Source organism: Sander vitreus, chromosome 7 (genome assembly GCF_031162955.1).
Source record: "Sander vitreus isolate 19-12246 chromosome 7, sanVit1, whole genome shotgun sequence".
NCBI classification, from domain to species: Eukaryota; Metazoa; Chordata; class Actinopteri; order Perciformes; family Percidae; genus Sander; species Sander vitreus.
Window position 1 is genome coordinate 13,459,768 of NC_135861.1, and position 19,109 is coordinate 13,478,876.

The following is a 19,109-nucleotide window of genomic DNA, read 5'->3' on the forward strand; positions in this document are numbered from 1 at the left end:
GCAACATTTACAGTATCTTGCCTTCTGCATGGTGCCAACCTCCCAATTGAGCGTATATTTATCGTCACATAATCCGCATGCATGTGGTCCATGAAGTCTGAACGTTGTTGTATTATCTGCCAGCATTATAACCTGGTTATTCATGAGACACATGGGTTTTGGCTTTAGGTTTTGGTGTGTTGCATTTTCAAAAGGACAAGCACATCTTGTTTGTATTACAGCCTAAGCTCTGACACCGCATATTGACAGATACCCCTCCACACACACATACACACCCTTCCCTCTTCCTCATACTGAAATGATCTCTGCTGTTGTGATCAATGACCGGCCATCCACATGAAGTAGGCTATGGGTGGAAATACCCTTAATTCAGCACAGCCATGCACTCAAACGCGATCAATTCACCAATTCATGCATCTTGCAGGTGTGCTTTCCAACATGGAGCCTTTGTTTATCTCTCTGTGGTCTTTTAGTCATCCCCCTGCATATGGAATAATTAATTGATCTTTCATTAATAAGAGGAGAACACTAGGGAGCAGTCATGTTCTGCACTTCTCTGATGATCTCCTGCAAATAGACTTCATGTGGTTCTTGTGTTTGCTGTCAATTCTTCTCACATTGCCAATTTATCTTCAGTGCAAATATGTTTGATTTTTTACGTAAGTAAGGCTATTTATGGACATATTGTGTGGGCTTGGAAAGAGTCATTGCCTTTAGTCCTACGCATGATGAGTTTTACACACACGAAGAATACTTGACTGAATGATTCAGAAAAAAAATTCACCTTTCATCTGTTCATTAATGTGGCCCTTTATTTTTCCACATCTCTCAAATCACACCTGCCTGCAATCATCAACTGCCCATAGCACATTTTTAATGAACCCTTACTGAATTCAACCCTCCTATGGAGGATTTAATTCACACATAGGAGGATGTGATAATGTCACACTGGGTTTATTGACACACCTGAAAAAACAACCCAGCAGCTTGGCAGATCTCTTGCTAGTGATGAGAGCTAAAGCTATTAGGGAACACTGAATATCAGCCTCTGTTGCTGGAATATGCACAACTGCATTACTGTCAAAGATGTATATACAGTTGTCAATACACTGCAAGGACAATGTCAGTGTCTGGTGACCCAAAGTACACAACATCGCCCACCCACTCTCTGTGTGGATCATCACTGCGCTAGTGTCTGGGACACCAGTCTTTGCCAAGGGATTACTTTGGCGAGGACTGCCTTTTTCCTCCAACACAGTGGCCCTTGCAGCTGCAGAGGCTGACACTGTATTCATCCACTTACTCAACACTAGGGAGAAGAGTCAATAGAAACAGCAGCCCATCACAGACAAACACAGAGAATCCTAGCAATGTTTCTTTCGAAAAGAAGGTGCAGTAGTGATACAGCAGGACAAGTCAATCCTGCTGTCCAACAATCCAATCCTTTTTCAAAGTGCTTACTTAGGCTTGACTAACGTTACTAATGACTTAACGTTTTCTCTTATTGTTGCTTTAATCTTTTATTCTGAAAGGAAACTGAATGGAGACATCCTCTTTGAGCTGCTGATTTATATTTCACATATATTTAGGAACGTACAGTAAGTCTGGTAACAGGAGCAGCAGTATAAAAACTTATTTAGTCAGTTTGTTCAGACAAGGACCCTTTAGATTCTTCTGCTAATAAAATGTCACTTTCACTCAAACTTCCACTTAGTCATTGCAGTGTCGACCAAGGTAATGGTGCGGAGAGGACACCTTGAAGCTTTGCAAACAGGGAGCGTGTCCAGGCAGGGCTGTCCCTGTGCCTTCATTCCACTTAGTAATTCCTCTGTCCTATAGAAGGATGTGCACAGCTAGAGAAGCACTGGTGAGGAAGATTCAGGCAGGAAGTTTGAATAGAGTTACATCTAAGGCCGGCCACACACTGGCTGCATCGCGTGAGCGTGGTGTTTCTGTTGCGTGTCAGCTGCGTGGCCGCTGCGTGGATTTTTCTGTCTTTACACACCAGAAACGTGTCTGATGCGGCGCTGCTGCTGCTAGCCTTGTCTGTACACATGTATGTTTCCCATTGATTTACTGCACTCAAGCAGTATACTTCATGTTAAACATAAATATATACTGATTTGATTACAGCAAAGACAACGTCTGCAGTATTGACGGCAAAATAGGCTATATAATATTTTGTTCTGTATTGACAGGTGCAATATTTGAAAATCAATAATTATTATAATTTTTTTAAAATTACATTTATATCTGCATTTATGTCAAAACCTAGAGACTTTCAAACATCAACATGTCATTTATTAGTATTGTATTCATGTCAAAATTAAATATAAAGATCTTTTCCTATTCTATTTTGCCTGGAAACGCTTCCCACACGCTTGCGTGTCATGTGAAAAATAGGCGTCGGTTCTATTTCTAGCATGCATTCGTTTATTTTTTGAGACGTGCATGTCACGCAGGCAGTGTGCAAGCTCTAACCTGTTAACATGGGAGCCGAAATAAAAACGGACACGCCATGCAGCTGACACGCTCACACGACGCAGCCAGCGTGTGGCCGGCCTAACGCATATCAGTAGTGAGTAGGGAATGTAAAAAATAATTCAGTACAGGCCTATATATATATATATATACAGTGCAGATATGGCTGCAGCTTTTTACTCTATAGAATGTCATAAAAGAGTAAAACATGCTTATCACAATTTCCCAGAGCCCAAGAGAATTTCTTCAGATTGGTTGTTTTGTTGGACTAACACTTCAAAAACCCCAAAATATTCAATGTACAATGATACAGAGAGAAGCAGCATATCCTCCTCTTTCAGAAGTAGGAACTAACAAATGTTTTGCCTTTTTGCTCCCTAAATTACACAATGAAGAAATAAATGATCAAACACTTTTTTTGTCAATTATTTGATTAATCGACTTATCGTTTTAGCAATACTGTAGGTGCAAATGACCATCTATTTCTTTTTGTGAAAACCCTGCGTAACAAGAAATGCTGTAATGGAGAAAATCGCTTTTTACTTGCCCTCCCATTTGAGAAGTCAGAGTACAGGGTAAATGAAACAACAATGTCCCTCACAGGAATTTGTCATCTTGCTCAAGGCAACTTCAACATGTTGGATCTCAGCTTGCATGGTCAGGACAGTCAGACCCAATTTGTTCGGTTATAGGACACTTTCTCATATCACCAGGCCCGCTGATCGGGGATCTTTTAGGTCACATCCTCCTTCGTCAGTCTGACTGATACCTGGATAATCCTCTAAAATCTCACATCAGAATAATCTCTGAAGATTGCAGGTATAAATGGAGCCCCCCATGAACAAGGAGATATATCAAACCCTGTGAAAGCTGATATTGAGCCGTAACGATGACTCACCCCAAACCAGAGCAGTGTTTTGTACATAATGCCTCCCTTATGCTCAGGACAGGCCTTGACGAGTAAATATGGGAAAGTCAGCAGGTCTTATATAATGTGCCCCTCATTTCTGTTCTATCTGTTTTTCTGAATGATTTCAACCTCCAGAGTTTAGAAACAGACCCTGAACTTGTTGCATTGGGCTGTGGATCATATGTGTTACTAAGTGGATAAAACGGCAACAGTGACTGAGAGGTTTTCACTCTAAAATAAATGGGAAGAAGTGAGAATCCGACACTAGAAAAGTCATGAGGTGCAGCCCTAATTCTCACAGTAACAGCGAGTAACGTGAATTTGTGTCCTTTTGTTGTTGAATTGTTCTTCAGCTGTCTTCAAGGAGAACACAATATGCAGAAGCACACAAAGAGATGATAGACACACAGAGCTTACAGTATCAGGATATACTGTAGCTAGATTTGGTCGTCAGAAGAACCACCTGCACCTACAGGAAGTCCAGCCTCATTAAGCTCTTACTTTGTATTTTCAGTAGCGTAGCTCTAATTCACGCCAGTGTCACTACTTGTTCGTCAGGATCAGCCTTCAGGGACTGTGAGTCAGTCAAGGCCACCTGTTAGTAGTAGCCACTGGAGAGCTATTTGTTTCCTCCATGATGCTATAAAGGTCCCCACAGAGGCCAAGGAGAAACACTCAGCCATCTAGAGTCTGAGATTAGCTTCCTGGTTGCCTAACAAAATATCTGCTCTCACCATCATGAAATGTTGTTATTATTAATTGATGTAGTTGAGACTGTGGGAAGAAAAGGATTGTATGATTTAAAGCTGGAATTTTAAGATATGAAACATATCTTTCAGTCCACGGGTACAAGCACTGGCTCATCAGTCATTTTATTGTTTACTGTCCTTGGTAAGGATGGGCGGTATTAAGAGAAATGTTCTATAATATTATTAGTTTTTTTATACAGTCACCTATATACCAATCTAAATAAATTATTTTAAAAACATACTTCTATACGGGGTATGAGCAGTACCTAAATGGTTTAATTAAAAGTATGCTGTATGCTTCATATGCTGTGGCCTTCACAGTCATCAGACCTTTTGGAGTGACGTGGAGGAATGGTGTTCATCCCTCCAGTTAAATTCTTGGAGAATCAATTTCAAGAAGAATTGAAGCTGTTCCTACTATTAGTTTTTCCTTTTATTTGTCACCAGCTTATTGATATGGTTAGGTTTCTGTCAATTGTATCGGACAATTGTTGAACTGTGAAAATAAGAAGTTGGAAAGGCCTGTTTTTGGCTAATAATTAGTGCATTAAATACTCACTCACTGATTTGCAACACATCCCACAATAGCCTAATTCTATCAGATGTATTAACAGAGTACATTTGTAGAAATTGCATAGCAACATCTCTACTGGATGACACATTTATTCTTCATTGTCTCTTAGATGGCTGCAACTAACTATAATTTATTCATCTATCCATTCTTTTTTAAATTCATTGTTTAGTCTGTAAAATGTCAGAGAATTGTGGGAACATAATTTAGTCAAAATAACCATCACAATTTCATTACAAAATAGCTGTCAAATGTCTTGTTTTGTCCAATCAACTGTCCAAAAAGGATATTCAATTTACAAACGCAGCTAATACGTACATTTCAGAAGCTGGAGTCAGTAGATGTTTGGCATTTTTGCTTTGTTTTAGTCTTACCTTCTCCTCTCTGTCTGTAACATATCTGCATGTTGTACCAACTGTACTGACACTAGGGATAAGCTGCATCTGGACGCCTTGCTGAGCTCTGTTCTCTGTGGACGCCTTCACTGTCTTTCAGCCGACCATGAAAAAGGAGCACAAAAATGATGACAACAACAAAAGCTCTACATCATGCCTGCTCTCTGTGGATGCAGGAGCAGATTAGGCATTTGACAGTGTTTTAGCCATGTATGGTTGCGCCTATTGTATGCTAGAACGAGACAGACAGGCAGTTGAACGGACCGCCCTTGGAGATCAGAGAATGAAGACCCAAGCAGCCCTTAACGCGAAATTATTTTTTGCAGGATGGTAGGGGAAGACTCATGAATATTCATTAGGGAAGTCATCCCTGAATGGCTAGTACTCATTGCCTGCTCTGGTTGGGTTGGTTAGGTTTAGGCAAGAGGAGGGTTATGTTTAGGCAAGAGGAGTAGGTTTGGTTATGGTTAGGGTAAGGATGTCAGGGCGAGCCAATCAGGGATTAGTCTTCCCCTACCATCCTGCAAAAAAAAACTTGTGCCCTCAACACCTGTCAGAGACCCCAGGTTAAAGGCAGTATGTAATGGAGCTATTTAGCCTTTAAAGGCTGAGGTTAAATGGAGTTCAGGAAGTTGCATGTACTATGCTGTGAAGGTTAAAGAGCTAAAAGATGAAACTCCGCTGGGTATTGAGTCAGTAGAACAGTGGAGACATTTTTGGGAAGGAAAGGAGAAGAAAAGGACAGGAGACTTAATTAGTGAGGCAGAGAGGAGATGGAGGAGAGGGAAACAGAGCAAAGAGAGAAAGAGATGAGGAGAAGGTGGCCTTTGTTGAAAAAAAGCCAAGAACTTGTCCCTATTGCTAACTGGCCACATTGAGATGATGGATAGCCTAGTCTACAGGAGACCATTAACAAAGAGGCGGCGACTGTGTGGGTCTGATTTGGAAAGCCTCTGCATACTGGAACGTTTTCTGTGGATCCTATGTAGACCTAAAAGTGATTCCACCAATAATACAGAATTCCTCTTTGTACCTTAATCTATATTATTTTCTCTTCAGGGATATTTTTCTCATATACTCACCCTAGCTTTTGCATGCATCATACAGTACATCCAAGCAGCCATTAATGCTAATACAAATGTGACAATCAACTTGCAGAGACTTGAAACCTGTTTGAGATGGATCATGGGTCATCATGGGGAATATTTGGTTGTATTTATTAAGTTCAGTTATTGTTGTGAGCAGGTACTGTTCTGGCAACGCTTACTTCTTGGTGCGTTCAGTAAACTCAGTAAATATCAGAGATTTACGTGATCTGCTAATCTGCTGAAAAACATGACAACCTTAAGACATTTTGTTAAAAAATTAAACCTGATGAAAGACAAATAATTCTCTCTATATAATAACTCTATTATTTTTTTATCAATCGATCAGTTGTTTAGACAATGAAATGTAACAATAGACAGGAAAATGCCCTTTATTTTCTCATTGTGACATTTTTCTATAATATGCAAAACCATCATTTACGTCGTTGATACCAGGAAAGCCACATTCTTGTTTTCACATTGTGCATAAACATTTTCCTCAATTTAGCCTACCTAATTTCTCTCCCCTGCAAATTTGGGGCCAAATATTCACTCTATATATAGAAAAATTCTGCCGCTGTAGCAGCTAAATGCTCCACTATGTTCACCGGCTAGTCGCTAACGTCTCTGTCGTTTGGTGCTGGGCAGGTAGCGTACAGAGGGTTTTTAGAGGTTTATCGCTGAAAAGAGCTGCCTGTTGCTGCCAAAAACAACTAAAGACGAAAGCAATGAGAGCGGTGAGAGTGAACCAGAACAGTTAAATGGCGAGTTCTAAAAACAAAACAGGACTGAGGACTGAAAGACGCAAGGGGAACTGCAATGTGTGGGTTCATCATTGCATACAATTCTTCTCTCATTCAAGTAGTCATGTGATTTACCGTTAATATAAAAATATTGATTATAGCTGTTTTATGTAAGGCAGGTATAATAAAAAAGTAAAAAGAGTCCTATTTACCTTCTTGCTCCCACCTCTCCCAGAGCAGCACTCCTGGTGTCTCTCTATCTCCCTCTTTTCCTCTCATACACAGAAAATCAATGTATTTTATCCTCACACCTGTTCATAGCCGCTGTGTCCCTCTCTCCTAACAAACCTGCCAGATTCAGTCAGAGATAGATGAAGAGGGCAGAGGGGAGTCCCGAGCCCCATCACCAATAAACGTTCCTGTCTGGGACAGAGAAACATAGGGGACCAGCAGGAAGGACGAATAAATTAGGGATGGAAGGAGAAAGAAAGAAGACGAACCCAAAGCAGATAAAGCTTCTAAAGTAAGGGAGGGTTGATGAGGCAGACTGACAGACTTTAAACCACCGCAGATATAAAAGAAAGTGGTGTGAGGCCTTCTATAGAGTGACTGTTTGATAGGCACTTACACTACAGTGTTATTGAACATCTCTGCCAGGGCCTCTCAGGAGATGGTAAATTAAATACATTGCCAGATCAGATAACTGTACTAGAAGTAATACAGTCATAAAAAGGAAATGAATAGAAGCTTTTCATTTTGTTGTTGGACTGACTGTATGTGAGGTAAAAAAAAGTAGCTGGGAGGGAAGTGAGTGAAGGGTTAGAGAGTCTCAAATCACTCCACTTTTCACTCATTCAATATCCCCCACATAATAAATACTCAATAGTTCACTCTATATTTTAAAATGTGCGAATGCATCTTGTGGATTTTGAGAAGTGACAATTGCCGACATAGCCTTCTATTTTTGTTTTCGATTTATTGTAGCAGAGGGAGTTTCAGCACCATGGACAGCATCAGCCTTTGCATTGCAGCAGGCTGCTGAACTGAGCAGGGCCGTGTTCGGTGTACTGATAAGTCTGTTCTGGATCACAGATGCCTTGACTTAGCCAGCTCTTGATCTGCTGGGAAAGTAAGCGACCCAAAAATAAAAAAAATTTGTTGCACGGATGACACATTAATGAGGAAAGCACATTGTGCAGATCCAGGCACAAATTCTATTTAATTTAATCATCCCATACATCCATGTAAGCCAAAAGCTCAAATCCAATCTTATTGAAACGGCTATTAGAACTGTGGCCAAGCCTGTAGTACAGAGTTTGTCATTATTGATGAGTAAGTGGCTTCTAGCAACTTCTCCATCAACACTGTTTCATCATATGGCCCAAACCTGTTCGACTATACCAGATAATGTCTTCTTTTTTTTTTACGGCAGCATCCTTCTGGCACTCAGCGACTGCAGGGAAGCTTTTGTGGTCACACAAGTGAATGTGGACAGTTATCCTTCTGTCATCAGTCCCAGACAGCTCTAACAACAAATTCTACTGTAGGACTGACTCATTTCTGCTCCAGGCCTAAACAAATGTTCAAAACAGCAACAATTTCTTTCTGTTGACATAATTTCAGGCAAGAGATACAAAATCTAGATCTGGATCTACTTGTAGGTGTTTATAATTGAGTTGGAGGCAGAAAACCAATACTTTACTATACCATAATTTTAACTGCAGTCATGACTGTTGTAATATATATTACACACATCACATTTCCTATCTCTGATCTCTAAATAGAACCAGCAGGCAGCGTATTTGTTTGACCCCATGTTCTCCGTATGTCTTCCATGATATGCATGAGATGGCTATTGACATGGTTATTACATGGTATAATGACAAAAACAACCATGTATGTAACGCATGGCCTGATTAAGTATATCTGGATGTCCCTGACAAATGAGGTTACTGGACAATTAGCGCACTGACTCATGTCTGTACTGTCTGTCAGGGCATGAAGTTAACTTTTTTGACCACCAGCCACTGTGGCAGGTGGATTTTTAAATCCACCTGCCACAGTGACGTTTTACCAGCCAGTTGTTTTTTTTTTGCCTCATAAAAGGTGAAAAACAGGAATTACTGTGTCTCTATGATCCTATCCTGTCCTATTGATGGTAGCCTACTCGTGGACATTGCGCTGTCATCACATGCTGTAGTAGGGGGGCTCGCCTTGATAATCCTGCATAGGGGCCCGGTGTTGGCTCGTTACGCCACTGCATATAAGAGATGAGATGACTGACAAAATCAGGAGTAGCCTACGCGCACCACAACAACAACAAAACACTGGTGAATGCGCACCATAACACATGAGTTGTTGCAAAAAAGTTGCAATTTTTTTTGTATAGTTTTTAAAAATAAATAAATAAATAAAAAGGAAACTCGTTTTGGGTAGAATAATAATTATTACTATAAATTAATTACTCTGGGCTGAGATTTCCTAGGAACCTTACCAAAAAGGCTCAAGATGCTGCAAATGTTGGTATAATATGAAAACGGCTGGTGGATTTAAGACACAAAATAATAATTTATTGAATGAATCAAATATGAACATATCTGTCATTGTCAGTGGCTTGTTGATCTTTACATTGTTAGTTAATTTCCTATCCTGGCCTGGGACACACATTCATACGGTTTAATAAAGTACTTATTGGACTTTAACTTATCATTGCACTTACAATAACGAGTGTAGCTGTCCTCAATTTAGGTCAAACTGTACATCTCATCTGCGTTTTTTCCTGCATCCACCCATAGACAGTATATAAGAATGGACCAACAGATGGGACCAGTGAAGGCCTTTAGAAGCACTTTTCCGGTGAGCGCTGAGCGTTACTGCGCAGCCTCCAACTGAGAGAAACGACGTAAATGTGACGTGAGCAACCTGTCTGAAAGTTGTAAGTCTTCTGGTAGCTGTGCCAAGAGAAATCTCAATCATTCCCAGTCTTGCAGAGACGGAGAGCGTAGGTATATGTAAGGAGATAACATGGACACAGGCTAATTATTGCTAACTAAAATGCTAGTTAACATTAGTAATTAAACTTAAACAGCTAATGTAAGTCGAAACTGTCTGCGAGCTTCTCCTGTACTGTACGGTAATTCCTCTACTATGCGACAGTAAGTCGCGTGGTTATGACACAATCGTTAGCCTATTTTTACAAAAACGTATACTACGGAGCCATAACGTGAGGTACAAGGTAATGGAGCTTTTTATACATTGTCGTGTTTCTTTAGAAATAAACAATGGACAAATAAAGTCTTTAAACGCTTCAGATGTAAAGTTATTCGCTGTCAAAGTGACGTCAAAATGAATGGCAGTCAATGGAATGCTAACGTCGGGTGATCGCTTTGTAGCATCAAAATGGCGCCATAGGAGATTCGAGCTCTGAAGCGAAGCTTACCCCCTTGCATCCACCATGTGTGATTGTGTGTGTGTGTGTGCGTCAGTCGCGGGGGAAACGGAGCAACAGCCCCGCCCGCTGCAGACAGCCGACAGTATTGAAACAGCAGACGCTGACTTTAGAGTGAAAAAAACGTTACAGCGTACATTGATGTTACAATGTATACATGTTGGCAGGACGGTCTGAAATGTTTTGTGTCTTTCGCTGTTCGTTTTGATGGTAAATGTGAGATGTTCGAGTCACATCTTGCCTTTATAACAGAAACAAGGAAATTAATTTTACCCGTTCTCACTCCCGCTTGGTCAGTGGCTGCACGTGGGACTGCTGGTGTGAGTAATGAAAATGCAATAGGGGGCCCTGGCTGTCAATCAATGTCTTCCAGTGATGCGGGCCCCTGATTGGACTAGGCCCATAAGCAAACGTGTATCCTGCTTACCGATAGTTACGCGTCTGAATCACTTAATTCTCATTGGCTACCTGCCAATGTGGCAGGTAGATTGACAGTGTTACCCACCAATTGCAAAATTCACCCGCATTTGGCGGGTGGTCAGGTGTTAATTCCATGCCCTGCTGTCTGGCATCACAAAATTAGCTGTTGGCCACTGTTCATCCTGGCTGGGCATGATCTATTTGAGGTCCAGCACATGGGATAAACACAGCTTTTCAGACGATAACATAATGAAAAATGGCTCCCTGGCTCTAGTTCCAGCCACTGCTCGGGCTGGTACATCAAGTTGTTTTTAATAGGCCCAAACCGTCCTACACTCGCACACTTGAGGGAATCCAATGTGAGTGGGATCCTTGCCGTGGGAACTTGTTTGAAGATTACAGTGCTAACAGTGGTGATTTGTACTGTTCCTCTGTGCATCTCCCATTGTCTTTCCTGCCTGGAGACCGTGATGTGCTCTCCTCCCTGCAGAGCGATGGGAGCCCAGTGGAACTGAGCTATCAGCTTCTGTATCAAGTTTAGACACAAAAACATGTAGACACACTCATGTAGTCACACAGATTGTGGGTGCAATGAATATTTACTCTCCTATGCTCTCCCTCTCTGTCTCTTGCACACACTCCGTATGTTTTATATAAATGTTTCAGGCACTGACCTAAATCAGTGGAAATAACAAGAACAAATTACACACCATTGCTCACCCACCTGACTCTGACACTGGTGTCTATAACTAGCCTCGTTGTCTGAACGCCTACACCCCATTGAAGACCCATGGTGAACTCACCTGAGCATAAACTTTGTGAGTAGCGGCTGCTTCCAAGAAGCAATGACTGCCATATTTACATTCACTGTTATCTCGAGGAATTAAAAAAGACTGTTTAGGATATTGTTTAAGGACGCTTGAATATCCTTTTGATCGACACGTTGCAACATTGAAGCTGTGACCTTTTTGTTGCTGGGAAAATCTTTGGAAAGTCAAGGCCGGCCACCACTTTTTAGTTATCAGCGTCTAAAAGTGTAACCTTAATAATGAAACCATCTCTGTGGAGAGGGAAATATTTTGCAAGCAGCACTTTTGAAGATATAAAAGGAGCTGAATGAGTCAATATGAATCTTTGTTAGATTAATGTGATAGACTGCAGGAGCAGCCCAAGATACAAAGGCTGAACCAAAGCTTTTACCTGATTGGAGGGAGCTTTTTGATTGAATAGGATGAGATCTCTTATAATGGGAACGTAGCCCAACACTTAACTATGGACTAGATGTCTTTCTGGACACATTCAGGGGTCTTCTTCTTCTTCTAGTGGTTGTTGTTGGATGAGCAGGTTGGAATGACATTTTCTGAGGCTCGACCTATTGTGTGGTTGACAGGAAAAGCACTTATCAGGAACATTTTCGGCCCACTGCGTGAATGTGATGGCTGATGACATGCAAAAGGTGTGTCTGTGTGTAAATGTGTCATATAAGTCATCCATATTCTGAGTAATTCCTTATAAGCAGTGTTTTTATTCAGTCTGATTACAGTTAATTTTATATTAAATATATTATTTCTTATTTTAACAGACAGAAGCTACTTAAAATGAAAAATGAAAAGAGAATATAAACTTTAAGGCCCTGAACAGTTTTGGTTATTTCACTTAAGATTTCTCTTTTTGTGTTTGTGTCTGTGCTTTTCTCACTTGGTTTGAAGTGGGCTAGGCCCGGTTGGAAAAACATTCATATCAAAATGTGATGACAGTTAGTATGTTGTTTCCATTCCACCCCCACAAAGTCCTGATGAAGCTGAAGATGAGTTTCTGACTGTTAAACACTTGAGAAGTAATAACTAAGGATGTTTTTGTTTTTTTGTGGGGAATTTTAACTGTGATTGTTGCTTATTTATTAATGAATATAGTTATAATAATATAAGATAATAATGTTGTGGAAAAATACTTAAGATTTAAAACCCAGCTTTAGGGCACTTTGAAAAAACTATTATTCATGAACATTATACGATTCCATCAACATTTGAGATAGTTGTCAGAGATTGAGCTTAAAGGTTTTAGCATAATTGACTTTAAGTTAAATGAAGATGTTTTGCTTTAAAGAGGTAGGCCGTGAGTTGTGAAGGAACAGAGGGTGAGACATCCTGTTAGACTGTTAGTCCTGAGTATAAGTCAAGCTCAAATAACATTTTCAAACGCCATGCTCCCAGCTTTCTAACAGAGGCTTTCAATTAAAAGTCTCCAAGCTGAACCCACATAACCATGATGACATACTAGGTGTCATCATTATCAGACTTGACAAAGCTCATCAGAGCCATAGAACACATTATACAATTTACAGGTGGAGTAGTACTGTACTTCCATGACAAGTAAGCTATACTTAATGTATAAACACATATATATATATATATATATATATATATATAGATTGTATACTGTATATTAAAGCAACATCAAAGCACTTTTCCTCTTCGGTCCCCCTACAGTTTGGAAGCGGAATTGTCTCATTCAAACTACAGATCCGCTACCCGATCTGGCAAACTTGCATAGTGCGGTTATAGCCGATAGAGGGGCGCAAAGCAAATGCAGAAGTGCCGTTCACCCTGTTACGAGTTGATGAACCACTGAAACGATTTTGGAAACATTATTTTAAGGTACAAAAAAATCTTTGGTGTGGCTTTAATATGCACTTGCTTATAATTGATGAGGCTAATTCAGTTTTGACAAAAGTCATAAAGAACATTCCTGTACTCACCACCAAAATCGAATCAGGTAGATGATGTGTACTTGTCCCAACATCTATCTGTCCACCATATTTCATGGAAGCTGACGAGTGAAAACAGAGAAACAGCCTTTCATCAGAAACTGAGAAGGAACTGGATTCTTAGTTCTCCTTGTTGATGCTGCAGCAAAGGCTTACACACGAAGCCACCCACTAGTCCTCATTCTCAACACCAACATATGGTAGCAAACAAGGGCCTCAGGCATTTTCAATTGGTTGCTGGCTTCACTGACATCATTTCACTCTGTTGATGACAGTAGCCCACACGCTGGAGTTTCACACTTGGGCTGTAATCACTTTGATGATCTGGAGGCTTGACCTTTGCAGACTACCCGCTTTTCCCAGAAACTAATTTAATTCCCAAACAAGTTACGGTACGCAGATACATGTTTGGATGAGTCATCGGAATGCATTTACCTGAGAAGCACAGCTAGTTTTGGTTTGTTTTGGCCAGAACGTATTTATTTATTAGGGTTAATATGGACCGCTCAGTAGAGTATACAAGGTGTTTTTATTACTCTTTAATATTCATAATTTAATTTAATTCTCATTGTAAAATGAGAATGCTGTACTCTAGATGGGACTTTCATTTGAGAAACGACTATTCTTTCCTCACCTAATGAAGAACATTGCAGAATGAAAAATGGAAATAAACGAATTGAATTGTCGAAAATGCATTTTATAATAAAACTGTCCTGAAGAGAAGAAAGATCTTTTACTCATTAGTCATTTTATTATTTATGTATTTTGAAACACAGTTTGATGGGATGAATATTGGTGATTCAGACTGATCTCATGAAGTGGCGTATGTATGACACGCCAATTCGTATGCCATTATTGGCGTGTTATCAAGACGCATACTCGCTTTTTAGCATGTTTATCAACGCCGTTTGGCCTCCATTGACTTACATTACCTTGCAATTGCGTGTGAATTTACACCGTAGCGAGTAGTATGAAAGGGCGAAAATTCGCGTAGGGAGGTTGTTCGGGGTGGTGGATAGGTAAAACACAGGACTTTCACCCAGGAGAGCAGGGATTGTGTCCCGCGTGTCACATTTCCCCAAAGTCAACTGTCGCTTTCTTCTTTTACTAAACCCAACCCCGTTCTTCTTTTCCTAAACCCAACCACGTTATTGTTTTCCTAAACCCTACCCGTTTGCCGTGATGCTAATTCCTCGAGCCGTCTTTCCTGCTCCGTCTCTGTGTCGCTCTTACACTGTTGCCCCTGGCAACCGATAGCATAGGATCCCAAAATAGTGGGCTGGCTCAAACACCTCCCAAATCGTCACGTGACAGCAAGCTACCATGACGTATGTCCTCATTGTCAATAGGGCATAGACATACACGCGGATTGCTCAAAATACAACATGCTGTATACGGCAGACATACACGATAGAGATAACACGCCACTTGGCTTTAGGAAAGTGGCGTGTATGTTTACGCGAAGTCATGATGTCATGTTAGGTGATTGGAATTGCAAATCTATACATAGGAGGAATTTGTCTGGGACAAAATTCAGAGCAGTGACAAAATAAATCTCGAAGAATGCTTTATGATACAAGGTTTTCAAAAGTAATTAAAGTCTGTGTCGGGTGGACTTTGCTCTTTTTAGAGGCTGAATAGTCATGAAGAGTCATTTTGTGATATTCTCTCTGCTTTCCTTTTATTAAATCACTCTGCACTTGACTACCATTCTTGATCTCAGCCTTTGTCCCTCATTCATACTCTTTTCATTTTTTTATTGCCTCAGCCCTGCTCTTCACTCTCTCCCTGCGAGTTGTTAACTGTGTGCCCTGACTGTGCCTGGGCCCCCGAGGCAGCAGGGCTACAGACAGATGGCAGCACAGTTGTAAAGCCAGGGGGGTAAAGTGAGGAGGTTAGCTGGTGTGGCAGCGGGTAAGGAGGTGGTCTATTCAAGGGCACATTGTCAGTTGCCTGCGTGGAAGGAGCAGGGTGGCTTTAGTGAGGAACCAAGGCACTGTGTGGCCTGATAAAGATGATGGGAGTCAAGGGTCGGTCTAATGTTATTTATAGCTGTGATGAGACCACTGAAGCACACACACAGTGTTGAGCAGGAAAGGTTGCACAGTGAGATTTATTTTTGTGTAACTAGCCACAGGTTTGGTTCAGAGGTGCCTGCAGCAGGGACAGTATAGTAACAATATTCTACAGCCATGCTGTATGAGTTGCTGTGATGCTATTTGAGGCTTTACTGAGACACAGCCCTGCTTTAAGCAAAATGCTAATGCTAGCATGGCAACATGCTCACAATGACAATGCTAAGAAGCTCATGTTTAACAGGTATAATGTTTACCAGTAACATTTTAGTTTAGCAAATGAGCATGCTAACATTTGCTAATCAGCACTAAATACAAGTAGAGCTTAGGCTGATGGGAATGTCATGACTTTTGCAGGTAATTGGTCATAAACAGCGTTGCCAGATGGGAAATGTTAAACTATCATGCCAAAGGCTTAAAACATTCACATGTTGGACTTTGTGCTCATGTTGGTTAATGTGCGTTGTCTCTTTCAAATAAAGAAATCTAAAATAACCATAATATATTGAGGACAATTATTGTAGTCATAACCATGAGAACAAATAGATGTAAATGTGCAATTTTACAAAACATGACTCTTGACACTCCTACAAATCTACCTATACCGGGTTTTTTTAAGCAAGCTGACGAAGCTATGATGTGTGGAAGAGGGTATGTGTCCATAAGTCCATCACAAATTTTTGTAATAGCCTACTCCCACAAAATTGAATTACAAGACAATACAACTGAAAGGCCTGTTCATATTCTGCATGAAAACGGTTTACTTACTGGTGCATACCAACAACCCGACTTGAACATAGCATACGACAAAGTTCAAGCCCCACCTCCGAATGGCTGTCTGTGGCTGCTACATCCTCTGCTGGTGCGCCAGAAGCAGAGGTCAAATTATCGTGCATTATGGCACTTTTGGCATTATTGATGACCATCGTACAAAGGGCAAAATTAACGTACAAATATGTAAATAATCAGAAATCTGGCAACGTTGGTCGTAAAGTAAAGTATTGGACTATTTGATGACCTAATGATGGCGCTAGAGGAAAGTAAAAGGATCCCCAAAGTTCATAGTCACAGTTCATCCTGAATTTAGCATGAATGTCTACTGACAGACCAACTGACAGGTCAGCATTGCCATCAATCAAAGCCATGATGCTAGAATGGCTACAAAAGGAAGCTACAGTATAATGACCTGAACAGATCGCCGAAATGGAACTTTACTGCAACTTTTAAGCAGTAATTAATATTGTTTGTTATGTAATAGTAATAGAAGTAAAAAAGTACTTTCTGACTCATTTGACAACCCTTCAAGGCCTTTTCAGCATTCCTATTCCAGAGATCTGAGTGCTGATGCTGCTTGCAAAATAAGATGATAAATACTTGAATATTTAATGTACTTGAATGAAAAGTGTAAACATTATTGACTTTATTTGAGTCCCAGTGAACTACTAGATTCATACTGGAGTGCTGTTTTATTCTAATTTATCTTTTAATACTACAGAGAGAGCTTTAAAAACCCAAATCCACACATTAGATCGGTCTATCAGAGCAAGGCCTTGCCTCAAACAACCTCACTGCTGAAACTATGCCATTGATATGATCCCATCCCTCCGTGTGAATCCCTTTAATCGCAAAATCTGAAAAGGCCACATACAGATTCAGAGTTGTATTCATTGCTCACTCATAATCTTTGCCTTCCTGATTGTCAGTGTCACAGCAGTTTGCCCACCATAGGCACTTGGGAATGGGCTGTGCTCACTGTGTACATGTGGGGAGAGATCCAAATGCTCCTGAATGTGCTGACAAGCTGGTTAAGTGGGGTGTGGTCCCTGGTGGCACACAAGCACACTCTGATGTAGTCTTCTTGCCAAGTCACATTATCATATTGCCTACTTTATTCCACTCTTAAATCATTTCACACTACATTAATGCAGAATGGAGTGTAGCATTCAAAGTTTATATTTGTCTGCACCCCTGAGCTTGTTTATGAATTATATTCATTTTCTACTGGGAATTTAATCCTTTAACTTGTGTAAAGCTGTGACACCATCACCTGATTGGAATTACAGTGTGTGGAGACTAGTTGGAGAGGACTATGGGCATACAGCGAATGGCTATTGGTCTACTGCATCACGTGACACATTTAATTAATTAATTAGGATTTAATACATCCTATTTGCGTTAGCATATTAATTAGAATCGCACATCATCGCCACATGGTGAGTGTAGTTCATTCATGCTTATGTGACACACATTTTGATACATCCTCATCTGGCGGATAAAATAAATGTGCATGCATGTTTTTTCACCTAATTCCTGTGCTCCTGTCATTGTATCTTAACAACCACCCCTTCTATGAAAAATGAAGAGTTACTTGATATGCATTATAAATAGCTGCTCCATGATTGGACGAGCCCAGATTCTCCTGCAAGCTCTTCCGTATAGCAACAGCCCCCTCCTATCCCTCCTTCTCGCCTCTTCTCCCTGGAATCCCCTTTCTCTCCTCCTCCCCCCTCCTATCGCCTTTCCTTTTTCAAAAATGCAGACAGATCCCGTCCTCCATGTGGCTTCACCCCTTACCCATAATGCACAGGGTGCTGCCACTGGCTTTAGATGTGGCAGGCAGTTGTCTGTGTAGGGGGCTACTCTGCTCTCCTCCTCTCCTCTAAGCTACAGACTGACTTGCTCCTCCCGCTGGCTCCCACTGCTGCGGCAGCATCTGGATGTGGATGTGGTAGCTATGGCAACAGCAGCGGGCCTGACCCCACCTCCTCTCCCTTTTCTTTTTTCTCCACGCACACTCTGCCTCTCACACAGACACAACGCATCTACCCCTCCTGCTCCCCCTCTTCTTCTCTTAAGCTTTTTTCTCTGCACGACTGGGTGCATTTCCTTCAAGCTTGACCTGGATTCTGCATGTGTGACAGTAGTGATGATGACACTGTGAGAGGGGTGTGCATGGTCAACTGACCTGTTTCAAGGTACTCTTAGGGTCAAATATTAAACTGGAAATTAACTCCTTTCATCTCATCTATTCTACTTTACTTCTCCTCCTGTTTTCTGCCATTCCTTTTCCGTTTCTTTATTTTTCCTGTCCTTTAATCTCCTTGTTTCTCCCACCCTTTTTCTTCTAGCCACTGCATTTTCTTTCCTCTTCTCTCGTTTTTTTTCATCTTCTCTCCTCTTCTTTCTTGGATATCCTTTCCTTGTTTTAAACTTCCTTTTCTTTTAGCCATCAGCGTTCCTTTTCTTTTCTCCCTTGTCCTTGTTTCTTCTCTCCTTTCCTCTTAATTACTATTTTTTCTCTCCTTTCCTGTTTTTCCTCTTATGCTATTCTCTCCTCCCCAAAGCACCACCACCATCCTCTTTCTACTCCCTACCCATGTGCTTCAGGGCAAAATGAAGGGAATGCAAAAAGGCAGGAAAAGGAGTCAGCTGTATTCTCTCCTCCATCACTGTATACTCCACATC

The 19,109-nt window shown here is 40.9% G+C and overlaps 1 protein-coding gene across 1 annotated transcript in view; it reads left to right on the forward strand.

The window, feature by feature from the left end:
* The window catches only part of phactr3a (phosphatase and actin regulator 3a), a 37,269-nt gene that overhangs the window by 477 nt on the left and 17,683 nt on the right, over positions 1-19,109 (forward strand). The gene's annotated exons all lie outside the window — the stretch shown is intronic.